This window comes from Euprymna scolopes, chromosome 27 (assembly GCF_053919585.1).
Source record: "Euprymna scolopes isolate OS-2025 chromosome 27, ASM5391958v1, whole genome shotgun sequence".
NCBI lineage: Eukaryota > Metazoa > Mollusca > Cephalopoda > Sepiida > Sepiolidae > Euprymna > Euprymna scolopes.
Window position 1 is genome coordinate 60,948,065 of NC_136508.1, and position 19,512 is coordinate 60,967,576.

Genomic DNA, 19,512 nt, shown 5'->3' on the forward strand with positions numbered 1-19,512 from the left:
CTTCAAAATCTTCTTATGTGTGATTTTGAAGTTTTTAAACTGTCTCTTCTAGACTACTAAAAAGTGTGTGCGTGGGAGTGTGTGTTTAGTATTTTTGTGTGTGTATGTGCGTGTGTGTGTGTGTGTGCGTTACCGAGTGTGTGTGCGTGCATGTGTGTGTGCGTGCATGTGTACGCATGTGTGTGTGTGTGTGTCCGTGTGTATGCATGTGTGTGTGTGTGTGTTTGGTTGTGCGTATGTGCGTGTATGTGAATGTGTGAGCATGTCTGTGCGTGTATGTGTGCGTGTGCATTGGCGAGTGTGTGTGTGTGTGTGTGTGTGCGCGCACGCGCGTTGGTAAGTGTGTATGCGTGTACGCGTGTACCTCTGTGATACAAATCAGTGTAATACTTGCATCAACAAGACTCAGCTATGCGTGGTCGGATGGGTACAGCTGAGTTTTTTTTTTTTTTAAAGCAAACCATTTTTAAACAAATTTGAGTTTTTTCCAATATCACCATGTTAAGAACGGCTTCCTAAAATTTTGCAAGTTTTAATTATTCGGAGATCTCTCTCGTGTTTTCAGCCTGTTTCCAAGAGGGACTCGTGATATCGTCGATGTTCACTTAGCTACAAATTTGATTTTCTTATTTTAAAATAAATTTACTGGATCAATTTACATGACTTTTGATGAGGACATCATACAGATTTCTCTTTATTTTTGTTTTTATTTTTATTATCCGGAGGATTCTTAACAAGTACCAAGGTGTCTACTGAGTGGATATATCGCATTAGAAGATTGTTTTAGACTTTTTTTCTTTGGATAATCTTTCGGATAATGAAGCTTGTTTTAAGATTTCCTCTTTTTCTTTTTTTTTTTTTTACAAAGGCATCACCACATTATGAAGGCCCAGATGCCACTCAAGGATAAGGGTTAAAGAGTGTACAGTAGAAATTGGTCAATATAGTAATCATTAGTAATGAAAATTTGGTAAATTTGATAACTTATATGGAACGGCTCATCAAGAACTTATTTACTTTAGACTTGAACACAACCATATTGTAGTCAGCCGGAAAGCAGGAAAACGGAAGACAATTCCACAGGCGTGCAGTTCTAAGAAAGAAGCTTTGTTCATGGAATCTACGTTTAGGTTTAGGCACAGATAAAGAGTGGGGGAAATTATTGATAGTGTTTACAGCTAGACGAGTGTTTCTTGTGAAAGTTTGGCGTGCATGAATGTATTTCAGCTAGCTCTCCTTGATAGTACCTATTTATAATGCCTCCCCACGGGACAGAGTTAGACACCAGGGTCGTTTTTTTAACGTGGAGAAAAGGTACAAAAATAAAAAAAATTATCTCAGTCGTGAAGGACTGCTCCTCCACCGAAAGAGAACAAGAAATGGAAGTGCAGCATCTGAAGAACAGATACTCTGTCCTTGATAGTAGCATTTAGACTGCAGATTTAACCCTACACCGAAGAAGGAGAGATTATCTATATTTATATCTGTTCGTCTTTGAGCATCTTTACCTACGTATCACTGGTCATTTATTCTCTTGCCAATAGCCATCCTCAAGAGATCCTTACAGGTGGCTTGTTTGTTTCGTGTTCTCATTAAAATCGCCAAGACGGCAAAAAAGGGTTAATGAATCCTGATTTTGATCGTGAGAAAGTAGCAGCTGGCTATGTTCGCTGGAACAGACATTTCCATTTTTATTTTGCGTTCGAAAAGATATTTTTATGGCTAAAAATGTTAGACTAGACACAAATACTTAGAATTCTTTAAAAGCAAGAAGAAAAATAACGGATATTTAAAATTTCGAAAAAAAAATAAAGTCGTTTTAGAGTTTACGTGTTGTTGTTGTTGTTGTTGTTGTCATCTTGGTTTTTGAAACGGTTCAGGTGGAATTCTACATCTAAACAAAAATAAAGTGAAAGAGTTTAAATTTTGAGCTGTGTAAGATGGAGTTCTATACCCAAACAAAACTAAAGAAGAACAGTTCAATTTTGGTAGGGGGGGGAGGAGTTCTGTCGACTTAAAAATTAAGTGGAACAGCTTATATTTTCAAGGCATCGGTTAATGGGTTAAAGTTCCACATTTGAACAAGAATAAAATGGAAGGGTTTAAATTTTGAAAGGTTGAGCTAAAATTTTACATCTAAACAAAAATAAAATGGAAGAGTTTAATTTTTAGCGGGGGGGGGGGTGAGAGGGTGGTTCTACATTTAAGCAAAAACCACTGTCATTCATTTCCCCCACTTTTTATCTGTGCTTAAATCAAAGTGTAGATTCCATGAGCAAAGCTTCCTTCTTAGAAGTGCACGACTATGGAACTCTCTTCCGTTTGTCTGTTTCCCACGTGACTACAACTTGGATGTCTTCAAGTCCAACATAAACAAATTCCTGATGAACCGCTCTCTTAAGTAAAACACTTTATCAAATCTCCAATACTAACGATTACTACGATACTATCCCATTGATTACTGTACATGCAATAACCCTTATCCCCGAGTAGCTTCCGGGCCTTGATAAGTGGTGATCTCCATGTAAATAAAAAAATTAAAAAATATATAAAATAAAGCGGAAGAGTTTAAATTTTATAAGGGGTGACATGAAGTTCTGTATGTAAACAAAAATATAGTGGAAGAGTTCATTCTTGGGAAGGGTTGAAGATTTGCATTTAAGCAAAATAAAGTTGAATTAAAATTAATATAAATCCACTGTTAACAGACATTAGGAAAATGAAATTAAAAACATGAGGGTTAAAAGATCAGACATTATTTTTTATTTTTTAATAAATATTTATTTATTTAAAATTTCTAAGTTTCGATTTATACAAAAAGCCTTCATCAGGAAAGTGTAGACAATACTTGCCATGGTGTTTGGTGCAGTCTCTAGTTGTCGAAGATAGAGGTTATATCATCCAGTTCAGTGTGCTAGTGTTCGATCATGCACACATGTGTTAAAATTAATAGAAATCCAATTAAGGAAAAATTATCTAAAACTTCCTGATGAAGGCTTTTGTATGAGCCGAAATTATTGATAAATGTTTATTTTAAAAATAATAATAATAATGCAGGTGTTTGGTCTTTTTAAAACAGATAAGTTTAATAATTTTAAAATTGCATTTTTTGTATCTGGGAGCGGGAGGGGGCTTTGTTCGCCCTTCTGTCACACTTCAGTTTGTAATATCACTTTAGTTGATTACGAGAAAAAAAGTTACACGTTGAGTTAACCGTTGAGCTCAAGTTAGATTGTTTGAATCAGAAAAAAAATATTCTGATACAAAACCTATCAAAGAATACTGCCAGACACATAAAGTACTTTTGTGTGAAATTTCATAAAAATCGGCCAGCCGTTTTGGGTTCCATAGAGAACGAACTCACAGACATCGAGACAAAGATCCTTTTATATAATAGTAGGTGTAATATTTGAAAGGGACGCCAATCATCTGACCTCCGAGCCAAGATCACAGTGTAATATCTGTTTCGATGCAACACTTCACCTTTTCTTCCTTCAGTCAGTGGAGGAGAAATCTTTCATGACGAAAACAATTTTTATTTTTGTTCCTCTCCAGAGAGACCCTTTTTGGGGAGCTGGATTCTTCCCCACATAAAAAACGATCTTGTGTCCAACTCTGCCCTCGTTGGGAGGCAAGTCAATATGAACAGATATCTCTGAAAAATACATATGTTGTCGAAATATGGTTAATCATGCTTCTGGTTCTTAAACAGGAACATGTCTTCCAATGGATTATTTGGAAATTACATTTTCGTTGGTTTGCCATAGTTAAGGTTGAGATAACATTTATTTTGGTCTGTCACATGAAAGTTTGCAATAACATATGCGTTCGTCTGTCATTATTACTTTTAAACAATATTTTTATAAACCTCATTTATTTCTGTTTGAAATGACATTTTCATTACTGCCACGTTAAGGTCGAAATAACATTTTTGTCGGTCTGTCATTTCTTAGTTTTAAATAGTATTTTCATATTATGGCATGCTTATGTTTAAAATGACATATACATCAGTTTGTCACGCTTAAATTTTAAATCTTACTTTTGTTAGTCTTTCACACTTAAATTTGAAAAATCATTTTCGTTGGTTTGTCATAATTATATTTGATTTCAGTCAGCTTATCAAACTTTAGTCTAATTTTTTTGTTAGTCCTTTACACATATTTGAAATAGTATTTTCATTGGTCTGTCACTGTATAGTTTTAAATAGTATTTTCATTGGTCTGTCACTGTATAGTTTTAAATAGTATTTTCATTGGTCTGTCACTGTATAGTTTTAAATAGTATTTTCATTGGTCTGTCACTGTATAGTTTTAAATAGTATTTTCATTGGTCAGTCACTGTATAGTTTTAAATAGTATTTTCATTGGTCTGTCACTGTATAGTTTTAAATAGTATTTTCATTGGTCTGTCACTGTATAGTTTTAAATAGTATTTTCATTGGTCTGTCACTGTATAGTTTTAAATAGTATTTTCATTGGTCAGTCACACTTATGTTTGAAACACTATTATGATTGGTCTGTCATACTTGTGTTTGAAATGATATTTTCCTTGGTCTGTAACACTTGTGCTTGTAATGATATTTTCCTTGGTCTGTCACACTTATGTTTCAAATAGTATTTACATTGGTCTGTCACACTTATGTTATAAACGGTATTTTCGTGGTTCTGTCATTATATAATTTTAAATAGTATTTTCATTGGTCTATAATACTTATGTTTGAAATGGTATTTTCATTGGTCTGTCACTGTATATTTTCAATAGTATTTACATTATTCTTTCACTACATTTTAAATAGTATTTTAATTGGTCTGTTACACTTATGTTTGAAATGGTATTTTGGTCTGTCATTGTACATTTTTAGTATTTACTATGTCACAATTATTTTTAAATGGTATTTTCATTGGTCTGTAACTGTACATTTTCAATAGTATTTACATTGGTCTGTCACATTTATGTTGAAATGGTATTTTCATTGGTCTGTCACTGTACATTTTCAATAGTATTTACATTGGTCTGTCACATTTATGTTGAAATGGTATTTTCATTGGTCTGTCATACTTTTGCATTGGAATTTAGTTTGTTGTATGCATCGATTGTATTGGATGAATCATAAAAAATGTCTGTTTTTGCTTTTTTTATTTTCTAAAAGGAAAAAACATGGGATGAATTCAAGAATTTTCTAAAAAAAAATTCTTGTTGTTTGTAATTTATACTTAGTATGTTCATTTCTTTTTTGTTTAATTCTTTCCAAAAAAAATATGAAAACAAAAAATATATTTATATATCAGGTTTGTTATTCTCTTCGTTGGCTGTCTGCATATCGAAATAAAGTCAAAGGTCAAACCGTACTTTAGATTTTGGTTTAAAATTTGAAGAAAATAATTCCAATAAATCAATATTTCTGTTTGTACCAAAATAGGTTGAAGGTGAGAGAGATCGGCAGTTGGGTATGGCTCAACAAATATTTATTTACATTTGACTTGAAGATGACCCCACTGTAGTTGGTTTGAAGAAGGCTCATGGTATTTTGTTCCACATATGAAAAGTTCTAAGAAAAAAAAATATTCATTCCACTTCACATGCACATCAGATCATTTGAATTCTAACGTCTGTTTTGTTAAAAAATTGAATGACAACATTATTTTCACGTCATTGACGCACCATATATTTTGAAATATTGATTCCTATGTCTTGTCTTTTTTACAAAGGCATCACCAATTATCAAGGCCAAGAAGCCACTCGAGGATCAGGATTAACGAGTGTACAGTAGACAATTAAACAATAAAGTAATCATTAGTGATGGAAATTCGGTAAATTTGTTAACTTATATGGAAAAGCTCATCAAAAACTTGTTTACATTAGACTTGAAGACAACCATATTGTAGCCAGCTGAAAAGCAGGAAAACGGAAGACATTTCCATAGGCGTGCAGTTCTAAGAAAGAAGCTTTGTTCATGGAATCTATGTTTAGGTTTAGGCACAGATAAAGAGTGGGGGAAATTATTGATAGTGTTTTCTGCTAGACGGATGTTTCTTGTGAAAGTTTGACGAGGTGGGGGACCATAGATTGAAGCTCAGTCGATCACTTGCCATGAAAATAATGATAAAGCAGAGACAAACTCGCAACATCTCTTCTGTGAGAAAGAGGTTGCAGGGAAAAGAAAAGGACATCCCCTACGAGGCTACAAAGTCTTTCATCAAAACAATCATCTTGAGAAAGTCTGTTACAACGGTGTTTTATATACAGCCTCAGGTATTCTGACATGTCCTCCCATTTAAATACTGACCAGATTCAATGTCTCTTAACTTCCATGGTTTTATTTAGGAAGCGAGGCATTAATGTAGTAGTCATATATTAGTTGTATATGTCAAAATAACAATTTATTATTTTTATAAAGTTCTATTTGAAGAGATATCGAGATCTTTGTGTATAAGGTCAGTTGAAGAAAAATGAAAATGAAACTGCGGCACTAACTCTAGATGGATTTAACCGTCTTCCTCCAGGAGTATGAAATTCATAAGCAGTCTGCAGTTGCATGCATATCCCCATAAGGGGAGATAACAACATAGGTTTTTGCAACTCTTGTAGGGGGGTGTCAACGTCCTTCCATATACAGGACCTTGTATTCCCCAATTGGTCCTTCATCTGGTATTCCCAAATGGTCACATATCAGATACTGACCAAGCTCAACATTGCTTAACTTCTGTAGTCTAATGAGAACCGGTGTGTCAATGTGGTTACGTATATATAAGGTTAGTTGTCTTGATTTTTTGTTTTTTGTGTGTGTTGATGACGTAGCAGCCATTTTGCAAAAATGATATTTTGCTACTAAATAAGCCAAAATATGATAATCTTATCTGGGGGAGTATTAACAGGCTACAAACATACTTTGAAATCTAGTGGGGACTCATCCCTTCTTGTCCCTGCAGCCTCTTTCACGCAGAAGAAATGTTGCGAGACTATTTCTTCTGTATCGTTATGCTCATGGTAAGTGCTCGACTGAGCTTCAATTTCCTGGTATATCACTCCTATAAAACATTCACAGAAATAACTCTTCTAGTTACAACCACAGCAAAGAACTTTCCTTTCTATCTCGCCCTATATAAAAAAACAAACAGAACTTCCATGAACAAAGTTTCTTTCTAAACAATAAAAATAAGAAAACTCACCAAAATAAAATCACCTTTTAATGCGCAAAGGAGGGTGACTCACCCATTCAAACATGGACAGAGGAGAGGTGAAATAATTTTATAAGTCAAAATAATAATTTATTATTTTATAAAGCTCTATAAAGATATTGAGCTGTGTGTTTTAGGTCAGTTGTCTTGATTTAGTTCGTTTTTTTTTTTGTTTTTGTTTTTTGCATAGACGATATAGCAATCGTATTTGCAGCCGATCCTTGTCTTACAAATAGAAAAAAAAGGGTTGCCATTTTTCTTAGGGAAGACTAGTTACAATTATCACAAACGATCCACTTTTCATCACGTGACTGGACAGCCAAGAAAGGGGCCACTGGCGTTACACAGAGCAGACACACTGAAAACCGCTCAAGTATTTGAAAAATTAATCTATTTTAGAAAATTTTACAATAATTATGAAATATGCATATTCATTCTTAAATGTGATTTGTGGCGCAGTGGGTAGAGGTGTTGAGTCTCTATGATTCTAGGTTAGTAGTGTATGAAGATAGTGGTTTGAATCCTATCGAAGCAGGCCAGAGGATTAGGTGGTCAAGACTTGGTGATACAACAACAACTATGGAAGACAGTAACCATGGGGGATACAGTTACAAACTCAGCATTTCAATTCCGTCATAGTTAATCACCTGAAGAAGGTCAGAGGATGAGTTGGCCGAAACTGGTGAAACAACAAATACTATAAAGATGAGGATAACAGTCTGCAAAAAAAAAATGAATACACAAATTATGAAACCTCCTCTCAAAGGATTCCAAAAAATAAAAATAATATATAATCATGAAATAATTATAAAATAATTATAAAATAATTATAAAATAATCATAAAATAATATAAAACAAATTAGGCACAGGGTCATTCAAAAATGTTGAAAGAGGGACGTGTCTATACTCATCTTTGTCATTCTATTTTGTAATTACCTAAGCTATTCCAGGCTAGAATTCTCAATCATCATAATACCACATTCACCACAGGGGCCGCCGTCCTATTTAAAATTTCTTAATCGATTTTTTAATGTTCTTATTTATTTGCCTCCTCACGAGGGCAGAGTTAGACACAAAGTCGCTTTTTAATGTGGGGAAAATCCAGCCCCCCAAAATAGGGAACTCTGGATAGGAACAAAAAAATTGTCTCAGTCACAAAGAATTTCTCCTCCATTTCTTTAATGTTAACTGAACTCAAAAGGACTCCATTTATAGAGCTTTTTAACCTTTCTGATATGAATCACTGAAACTGTTGCACTGTGAAACTGCAGTGTGTAAGAACACTTGTCATTGATTTCGAACATTTTGACATAGATTTTAAACATTTTGACATGGATTTTAAACATTTGGACATGGATTTTGAACATTTTGACATGGATTTTAAACATTTTGACATAGATTTTTAACACATTGACACGGATTGAGAACATTTTGACATAGGTTTTAAACAATTTGACATGGATTTTGTACATTTTGACATCGATTTAAAACATTTGAACATAGATTTTAAACATTTTGGCATGAATTTTTAACATTTTTTACATGTATTTTAAACATTTTCATATTGATTTTAAACATTTGGACATAGATTTGGACCATATTGACATGGATTTAGAACATTTTGACATGGATTTAGAACATTTTGACATGTATTTTGAACATTTTGACGTGGATTGTAAACATTTTTACATGGATTTTAAACATTTTGACATGGATTTTGAACATTTTCCGTTGGATTTTGAACATTTTGACATCGATTTTGAACATTTTGACATGGATTTTGAACATTCTGACATGGATTGTAAAAATTTTGACATGGATTTTGAATATTTTGGCATAGATTTTAAACATTAAGACATGGATTTTAAATGTCTAGACATGGTTTTAAACATTTCGAAATGAATTTCGAACATTCTGACATGGATTTTAAACATTTTGACATGGTTTTTGAAGATTTTGACACAGATTTTGAACATCTTGACATTTTAAACATTTGGACATGGATTTTGAACACATTGACTTGGATTTTAAAAATTTTGACATGGATTTGAACATTTTGGCATGGATTTTGAACACATTGACATGGATTTTTAACATTTTGACGTAGATTCTGAACATTTTGACATCGATTTTGAACATATTGACATGGATTTTGAACATTTTGACATGGATTTTGCCCATTTTGACATCGATTTTGAACATTTTTCCATTGATTTTAAACATTTGGACATGGATTTTGAACATATTGACATGGATTTAAAACATTTTGACATGGATTTTGAACGTTTTCACAGGGATTTTGAATATTTTGTCATTGATTTTGAACATATTGATGTGGATTTTGCCCATTTTGACAACGATTTTGAACGTCTTGACATCGATTTTGAACATTTTGACATCGATTTTGAATATTTTGACGTGGATTGTAAACATTTTGACATGGATTTTAAACATTTTGACATGGATTTTGAACATTTTCAGTTGGATTTTGAACATTTTGACATCGAGTTTGAATATTTTGACATGGATTTTGAACATTCTGACATGGATTTTGAACATTTTGACATGGATTTTGAACATTTTGACATGGATTTTGAACATTTTCACATTGATTTTGAACATTTTGACATGGATTTTAATCAGCAGGAGTTTGCAGTTTTTTACTCACCTTTACCCCTAACAAGTCATTCTATTTGAAACCATGCCTAGAAAAGATTAACAAGATTTTGGTTTACATTGTATTTAAGCTTTTGCATATCAGTACAGTCAGGGAAGCAAGTAGCAGGAAGGAAATTCCATAGTCTAGCTGTTTGAGAGAAAAAACTATCAGAAACGAAAGTTTTCTTGTATTTAGAAATGGTATTGAAATTATTGAGTCACTAACGTGGTGCCCTGTGATTGGATGAAAAACAACCAATCACAGATCTACCTTTTTAGATTCCTCCCAATCCCTTGGAAGTGGTTATTTCGAATTCTCTTCCTCTTTTGCTTGTTGACCTCCTGAAGACAACACGTGTTTTTCAGTCTTCTCCACTATTCATACCGGACACGATGGAGAAGTTTCAAAGAATACCAGGCTTCCTTCTTTTTTACCTCAACCCAACCAAACTCCACAGGAAACAAACAGCGTTAAAGTACAAACAATAGTTAAGTTCTGCAAAGCGACTGCTTTAGCAAAGAAACTTCTTCTCTTTTCCTATTAATACAAGTTTTCTTATAACAACTACATTTGTGTTGTGTTTCTTCCTTATTGTCGACGTCACTTTATTTTTGTTACCGTCTATAGTTGGGAAATTCCCAATAATGGTGAAGGGGTGAGATTTTGTTGCTAAGCGGGTTTGTTGGGGATATGTATGTTCAGGAGGCTCAAGTCCAACGAGTAAATCAGAGCACATTCCATTAAATATTTGTAAAACAGACACAGAGATGCAACATTGCAGCGATGGGACAGGGGTTGGAGCTTAGTTGACAAAGTGGGACCTATTAGATTTAGTTGTTGACAATTATCAAGTCTGCCTGGCAGTCCTCTACTTTATTCATATTGAAGGTTCTCATCTACACCACAGAAAAGGTTTAGGGGGCATTGTGTTCGGGTTTGAATTAATACAATATAAGATGGCAAAGGTCATATTTTGGCATGTTCAACACTTTAATTCATCCATGCTTCAAAAATACTTTCTATTTGAAAATACATTACAAATTATTATGGAAAATTACTCAGAAAGTTAAACACAAGTTTAAAGTGTGAGTTTGATGAAAGTATTCTTGTGGAACAAACTGGATTCGAACTGGACACCCTCAGGTTTTTAGTTTGTATTGTTAACCACTTATCCACTGTTAGCATGATAGTATTTTTTTAAATTTTACCTTACTTATCCGTCACAAAAATACTGTTCTATTTTCATTTCAAAAACAATGCTTATTATATCAAACAATTTTTATATTTAATTATTTTATGTTCATTTTTCTTACGTGTTATTATCCTAAAGTAACATTTATTCTCTGTTATTATGTGTATACAGTTGTTTTCTATTTCACTTCTATAGTTTTATAAGTTTTGTGGATCATTAAAGTTTATAATTCCAAAACTCTCATTCAGACATAATCTACACGAGTCATTTAAATTTCTATGTGTGTTGGCCTGTCGTAGTATTTCCCATTCGATTATTGGTGAGAGTCTGTTTTCTTTGTAATGGGTCGCTAATATCGTTTTTAATTGGCGTTCATTTTTTCAAGGAATTATATAATTAGATAATTATAAATAGTTATCTAGGTTTGTAAGTGACTATACTAGACCAGATAATTCTGTGTAACGCGTTTTAGAGATCACTGATTTATTATTTTTATTAATATTGGAATTTCAGTTATACTTGATCTTTAAAAACATTACGAAGGACATTTTGATTGCAATAAATCAGACTCCAAAGTTTTCACTCAAGGCAAATAGCACCATTCAATTTTTGCGTACAACCGAAGAAGATGGTGCGGATGATAGAATTATGGCCTCGAAAATGAGATTGTCAGAATAAAAATTCTTTATCCACAAATCTACAGAGGATAGAACATAATGGCATGGCATTCTATGAGAAAGCAAGAAAACTCAATCACGAAATCAGTTGGTGCCGGTCGGTTCTTGTGGGGAAAGAACCGGTAGAAAATGTAATAAAAACAGGACTTATAGGAAATGCCCACTTCAATGGAATTATCATCTTCTAAATCCGTAAAGATTTTTTTTTTTTTTTTGCTTTCTCATTTTCATTTTCTGTCTTTTATTTTCTTTTTATTCATTTTTTTTTTTGTGTCGGTGTTTGTTTTTGTGTTCCTTCCTTTCGCAACCTAATGGAAAAATTTTTGCGAAAATCAACCCAAACTTGGTAAGTGCTGTTAACATACTTCCAAAGAAAGTTTCATCAGACAAGCTCCTCTTGGCCTCTCACCCCTACCAGATTTCGCGGAGCGTCTTCTTCTTCTTACTCTTTAAGTGATGACTGTAAATTCCAATTCTTTCTAAATTGAAGTCATTTTAAGGAAATAAAGCTAATAGCAGAGCTTGCAGCACGGGCTAAATTCAACTGAACCGTCTCGGTGAGCCAGAATGAAACTAGGATATCAAGAAGAATCAAGGAAAAATAGAATTTTAGATTTGTGTTGCTTCTCCTCAGTTGCCCAGTAACATACAAAAATGGATACTATTTTTAGTATGCATCACAAGAAAGGTTTATAAGAACGGGACTCTCTTAGCGCCTTTGATAAAGACAATAAATATTACTTTGTTATAAAGTTCAAAATATATATAACATCGTTTCAAGTGGGTTTGCCGAATTAAACTTCTATCTTGAAAATGGAAAACTGTTTTTAAAAATCTTTATTCATAACAATAACGATCTTTGCTCTCCAAACCTTGATTTAATCTGTTAACGAACTTATCAATACTTTGTGTGTAAAATTATTTAGGTTTTGATGTAAATCTAACTTATGTTCAATCTCCTCTCGTTTTTGTTAACCTAAGGCAATCTAAATAGTTTTGTAATCCTCCCAATAAGTGATAATTTGAGGAGAATATGCAGTATGGGACAAGATTTTCGAACTGCATTCTCCGATAATATATTTTGGTCGTTTGATTTGTTACGGCATAATCTCGTTGACACACCGGTTCTTGTCACCGAAGTTAAGCAACATTGAGCCAGTTAAGCAACGTAGAACCAGATGGATGACCATTTGGTGATTCTAGGCGATGTATGTGCTCTCTGTTTATCTCGGCATTGTTTCCAGTCGTCCTGAATATATATATATATATATATATATATATATATATATATATATATATATATATATATATATATATATATGCATAGATCATTATATAATGGTTAGATCACTCTGGCTGGCATAAAAAAAAATTTAAAAATAAAATGTTTAATTTCAACATTATTTCACACGGTTAACGGTAGCCGAATGGATATGGTTTTTGCTAATGAAGCCAGACATGGCTTGTGTCACCAGGTTTGAATCTATCGACTGGTGTTAATCGTGACACCCTGCACTGTTGATTCCCAAAAGGATGAAACACTAGTGTCTGTAGGTACTTAATTACTATAGTAGTAAATAATTATATATATATATATATATATATATATATATATAGTAATTTATAAAATATACTAGCAGGGGTGCCCGGCGTTGCTCGGGTGTTTGGAGGTGTATGCTGTGCAAAAAAAGCAAAAAAACAAAAAAAAATGGTTAATTTTTTAAAACTTTGACCCCTATTATGACCCCTTAAATTTTATAGTTTCGGGCTCAAATCACTTTATTAAGTTAGATCCAGGTTCAAGGAACCTATATCTAAAATTTCAAGTGTCTAGACCCAAAATTGTCGGAGGAGTTTGGTAGAGTTCTTAAAGGTCAAATCGTTGAAATTTGACCTCTTAACAGCCAAATTTCTGGCTGACACCCGTCACATCGATTTTCCCAAATCTCAGTACCCGGTATTTCAAATTTCGAGTCTATAGATTAAAAATTGACAGAGTTATTGCGTAGGGAAATGTACACAGACACACAGACACACAGACAGACAGACAGACACGTTCACTTTTATAGATATATAGATAGATATGGCGATTAATTACTAACTAGCTCTACCTAATTATTGAGCACTTTTGAAGTAAATACTTAAAATTTACGCATAAATCTATACTTTCGTATATTAATTTTATGTGAGTAAATTTTATATATATATATATATATATATATATATATATATATATATATATATATATATATATATATATATATACTCTCCACTTGTCACTGGTATTTACGAATGTCAACTCAAGAGAGGTGTGGTTGGAGATTGCGCACCTCTTGCGACAAAAATTTCCTGCGCCGTCACCCTTATAGTGGGTATCCAGTCTGTCAAGATTTAAGGAGCCTTTACCTCATATCTTTGGTCATTAGTGCTGTGTGAAGGCAGGCATTATCATAATAGAAAGAAGGTTGTTTCCAGGTCAGGGTTTAAATATTATAGACAAATATGAATTATGCTTTAATAATCTGAACGGAAAATTTATAAATTAATCAGGGTGATATTTTAAAGTAATAACAATATGAATAAAATAAATTGCAATGGCTTTCACCAACATGTTTTATATTGTTTTATGAGTTTTTTTTAGTTTAATACACTCAAGCATATTCTCTGCTTTATTTTGCATTTATTTTTCTTAGTAAAGTTTATTCTGTTTATACAGTTGTTTGCTTTTTCACTTCTGCAGTTTAATAGATTCGGTCTGAACAAGCTTTATAGATTCTTATTTTTATGCATTCAATTTTTATCTTTATAAGTATATTTCGCAACATTTGCACGTCAAAACCGCTTATTTTATTTTGATTTGGAATAACAATTTTTTTTTACATATAAAAGATGAAATTTATTTCGCTTTTCTTTCTCTCTATCCCTCTTTATCTCCTCTCTTTCTTTCACTCTCTCTCTCTCTCTCTCTCTCTCTTTGTCACCAGGTGTTTTATATACACGTAGTGTTTAGTGTAGTTAGCTAACCAATTAGATTAATTGCTATTTTCTCTAACGGATTAATGCTTTATTAGGCAACTAGCGGGGGGGTACCCAGCGTTGCCCGGTTGCTTGGAGGTGTGAGCGTAAGGGGGGGGAGTAAAGAATAAGCGAAGAAATAACCCTGTTTACATATCTAAATAAAAATAAAAATGATATTAAACTTCTGTAAGAAATCGGCAAAACCAAACCAAAAAAAAAAAAAAAAAAATAGCGAACAAACGTAAAACTTCTTTAAAAAAGAAATCGGTAAAACAGGAAGCATAAACGAAAACCAAAAAACACAGCACAAAGTGAAAAGTGAAAAAAAAATGGCATAAATAACGCTTCGATTCACTTAAATCCAATGGTGCGTTTCACCCAGTCCATTCCAGTTTTTTAATCAACTACAAAACGAAATAAAGCGAAATAAACCTTTGATTCGCTTAAATCCAATGGCGCGTTTCACCCAATAGAAAACATAGAACGGAAAAGAATGCTAAAATGCCATTCCTTTTTTTTAAGCATCTACGAACCCAACCCGGTGTTTCTTGTACTGTCCCTTGTGATGAATCTGCAATGGTGTAAGTGGTAGTGGGGAGGAGGAATTTATTAGAGAGAAAAAATTTTACAACTTCCATTGATTCTAACCGATTTTGGCTGTGGACTCTCACCAGAAAAATATAGGAATCCACGATTATCAAGGAAGTGGATAGGTAATAGGCCTATAACGCACCTCAGATATTGTGTTGTAGTTTGTGCATACTACATTTGCATGAAATGTCTTGATTTTCAATCCTATTAAGGTCAAAATCAGAGGGGGAAAATGAGTTCATTTTATATATACATACATATATATACATATATATATATATATATATATATATATATATATGGATAACAGGGCTTCTCTCACACATTGAGCACTATTGAAGTAAATACTGAAAATCGATACATAAATATCTATACTTATTACATAAAATACTTTAATAATAATGTTGTTGTTGATGATGATGATGATGATGATGATGATGATGATGATGATGATGATGATGACTGGCCTGGTTTCACTTTGGTACATCATCACACTGTGTACGTCGAGCAGGTTGAAAATTCGTAATTTACTGAATAAACTAGACAAGGACTAATTTAAAATTACTTAAACATTTACCTTGATTTATTGGCAATGGCCGATATTATAGGTGGCAAACTATGTGCAGAAGTCCAACTTGCTTCAACAAAAACATCAACAACAATATGCAACAGCTGAACTTGCTGCTCTGGGTGTCGGTGGTAATTACAATCCTGCAGGTTAGCAAATAGCTATAAACAACGAGAAAGAATAATGAAGACATGAGGCACAATCTTCGGGAGTTCAACTTGCTTCAACAACAACAGTGACAGCAATAGCAAAATCCTACAGAAACACTTTCACTTAAGTATGACGGCATCCTTTAGGTGGTCCCTCCGGATGTCTTCTGTAAGTAGCCAATGTCTTTTAAAGAAGAATTCTAACTAGAAAGATATCAGAGAAACAAATGCCAACAGTATTTACCTTTACAAAATCAGTGAACGATGCTCAACAACAACAACAACATCATTTGAATGGCTTTAATAAATTGACTTCAAAATTAACCTATCTCTGCCCAGGTCTTTATTTATCCCTCTTTCTCTCAAGTCCATTTTTTATTACTTCCTTAACCACGTTTTACTTTTCATTCCTCGGTATGTTGAACCCACTAACTTAACTCTTCTGTTTTGATTTAATGTTCCTCTGAGGTCATCAGATCTAAACCTATCTAAGACTCACGTTACACATCCATCATATATCATTCACATATCATTTTTCTCCCACGCAAGAACAGTTGAGGTAGCCAGGTCAGTTGGTAAGGTAAGGTCACGAAAAGTATGGGAACACATGCCAATATGTAATATAGATGCTAAACCAAACATGATGATGACAATAACAAGGTAATCATTTTTTCTGTACAATTATCACTTTAAAATATAGATTGGCCTTGTGTCAGACTAGCATGGTTTGGATATCACATGTTTTAGGTTAAGGTGTTGCCATTTGTGGAATCATACAGCTGATTCCACACAGTAAGTATCATTCTCATACAATTTTTCTTCATGCAACGCATGTCCTCAACCCTCACTGGCCAGGTTTCATTTCCATATATCCTTCCACTGCATACACATGCCTGATAGACTCTTCCCTTGGTTTACAGTGGTAAAGCTATGCTGGTTAGTAATGACTAGAGCTGGGACAACAGCATATTCTTTTCATTGTTTTGACTCTCGAGTATATATCCGACAGTTGGACACAGTTAAGCAATGCTAGTCTGAGCTCCCATTTATGGTCCCCCCTCGCCAAACTTTCACAAGAAACACTTGTCTAGCTGAAAACACTATCAATAATTTTCCCCACTTTTTATCTGTGCCTAAAGCTAATCGTAGATTCCATGAACAAAGTTTTTTTCTGAGAATTGCACACCTGCGGAACTCTCTTTCGTTTGCCTGCTTTCTAACTGACTACAATATGGTCGTCTTCAAGTCCAAGGTAAACAAATTCTTGATGAATCATCCCCTTAAGTAATCCAATTTACCAAATTTCCACTACTAACGATTATTACGACATTGTTCCAGTGGCCAACGTATGCTTATTAACCCTTATCCTCGAGTGGCCTATATAAAAGCATATAAGATATCAACAGATATACACTCGAGAGACAAAACAATCAAAATAATATGCTGTTGTCCTAGCCCTGGTAATGACTAACTGATAATCAACTCCTCACCGGATTCGAAAAGTCAAGCAGAGGCTTTAATAAGTCAAGCTTCCGTTTCATAAAAGAGTCATTGCGAGTCTTTCTCTGTTCTGTCACTATTTCCATAAAAGTAGATTCAATCTGTACTTCTTACTTGTAAGACATTCACAGCGAGAACTCATCTTTATATCTCAACTGGAAGGCACTTTTCTTTCTTCCTCTGTCTAGATGCTAGACACTGATGGGAATTTCCATAAACAGAGTTTGTGTCCAAGAATTTCCCATTTCTAGAACAAGTTATCACAGAATTGCTTCTCTACTGACTGCACTGTGATCTTCAAACGAAATGTTAACAAATAATTGTCATAAATCGTCCTCATCAGTAATTAAATTTAGTTGGTTCCATTCACCTAACCTAATGGCCTAACATTCACAGGGAACATGATTAGAACAGATACATTGAGAGCATTGCCAAGGCTGCTGTGGAGAAGGTGGGCTCTCTTTACCATGCTAGAAATTTACTTATGAAAGTGGACTCTCTTTACCATGCTAGAAAATTACTTATGCTTGAAAGTATCCTGCACCACTATAAGGGCCAACATTCGCTCATGTATGGAGTACTGTTGTCACATTTGGGCTGGTGCATCTGCTACTTACCTCTCACTCCTTGACAGGGTTCAAAAGAGTCACCAACCTGATATGTCATGAACTGTCATCTAAGCTTCAGCCTCTGTCGCATCGCCGAAATGTTGCATCTCTTTGCCTGTTCAACAAGTATTTTAATGGCAAATACTCTGACGAACTACAAGCACTTGTACCCCCTTGACGTAAATACCCTGATAAACCTGACAAGCAACTAAATCTAACCCCTACACAGTAAAGATCCCTAGGTGTAAGAAAGCCTTCTACTCTAATAGTTTTTTCCCCGGAACTGCTAGACTTTGGAACTTCTTTTCCAGGATTCTGCTTTCCCAACTGTACTGACATGCAGAAGTTCATGTGTAATGTGAACAGACATTTTGTTGCTCGTCTCCCTTCATAATATTCCTGCAACTTATGTCCCTAATAGTAGCGCCCTATTCAAAATGGCACTGTGCCTTGTTTGGGGTGAAAATTGAAAAAAAAAAAACATTTTTCAATGCTCTAATAATATTCTTCATCATTCAACGACTCAGCGTATTTCAGCACTAGCATATTTCAATTAAAAGTCAAATATGAACAGGTAAAATTATAGAAGCATAAAAGGCGAATCAAATGAGGTATGTGTTGTTTAAACAGTTACATTCAATTTAGCTTAAATTTGCAGTTTTTTTTTTAATTACAAGGGCGGACTTTCTTTTCACTGTATATATAAATCAGATGAACGCTAGAAGTTAAACCTTAACATCGGACAAATCGATATTTGATTCTTTTATTATTGTAGTATACCGTATACATAAAAACACTGTACTATATAATTTATTGAACTAATAAAGGAGAAGGTGATTGAACGGATAAGGAAGTGAGTGGCTAAATTTTTTGGAATGAATAAGAGAACGTAAACGTGAGGCATACAATAAATGATGCCCTTGACCCACTTCCAGTTGTCTGACCTTGATAGAAATCTTGCATGTTCTACTGCTATCAGAAGTGGGTCGAAGCATTAGTTATTGAACGCTTCCAAATAGGCTATTTTCAGTATTGCAGCTCTTCACTAGAGGTCGGCTATAAGATGTTTTAAACTTTAGCTCTTCCAACATGATCTGTTTGCAGTATTACAGCTCTTCTGTGATGCAACGCTGACAGGGCCCGTTCTTGCATTGCTAGACTCGGTGTATATAAACAGTGTTTATTTATCTGTGCCTAAACTTAAACGTAGATTCCACGAACAAAGCTTCTTTCTAAGAACTGCACACCTGTGGAACTCTAATCCGTTTACCTGCTTTCTAGCTGACTACAATATGGCCGTCTTCAAGTCCAATGCAAACAAGTTCTTGATGAGCCGTTACCCTTAAGTAATCCAATTTTACCAAATTTACG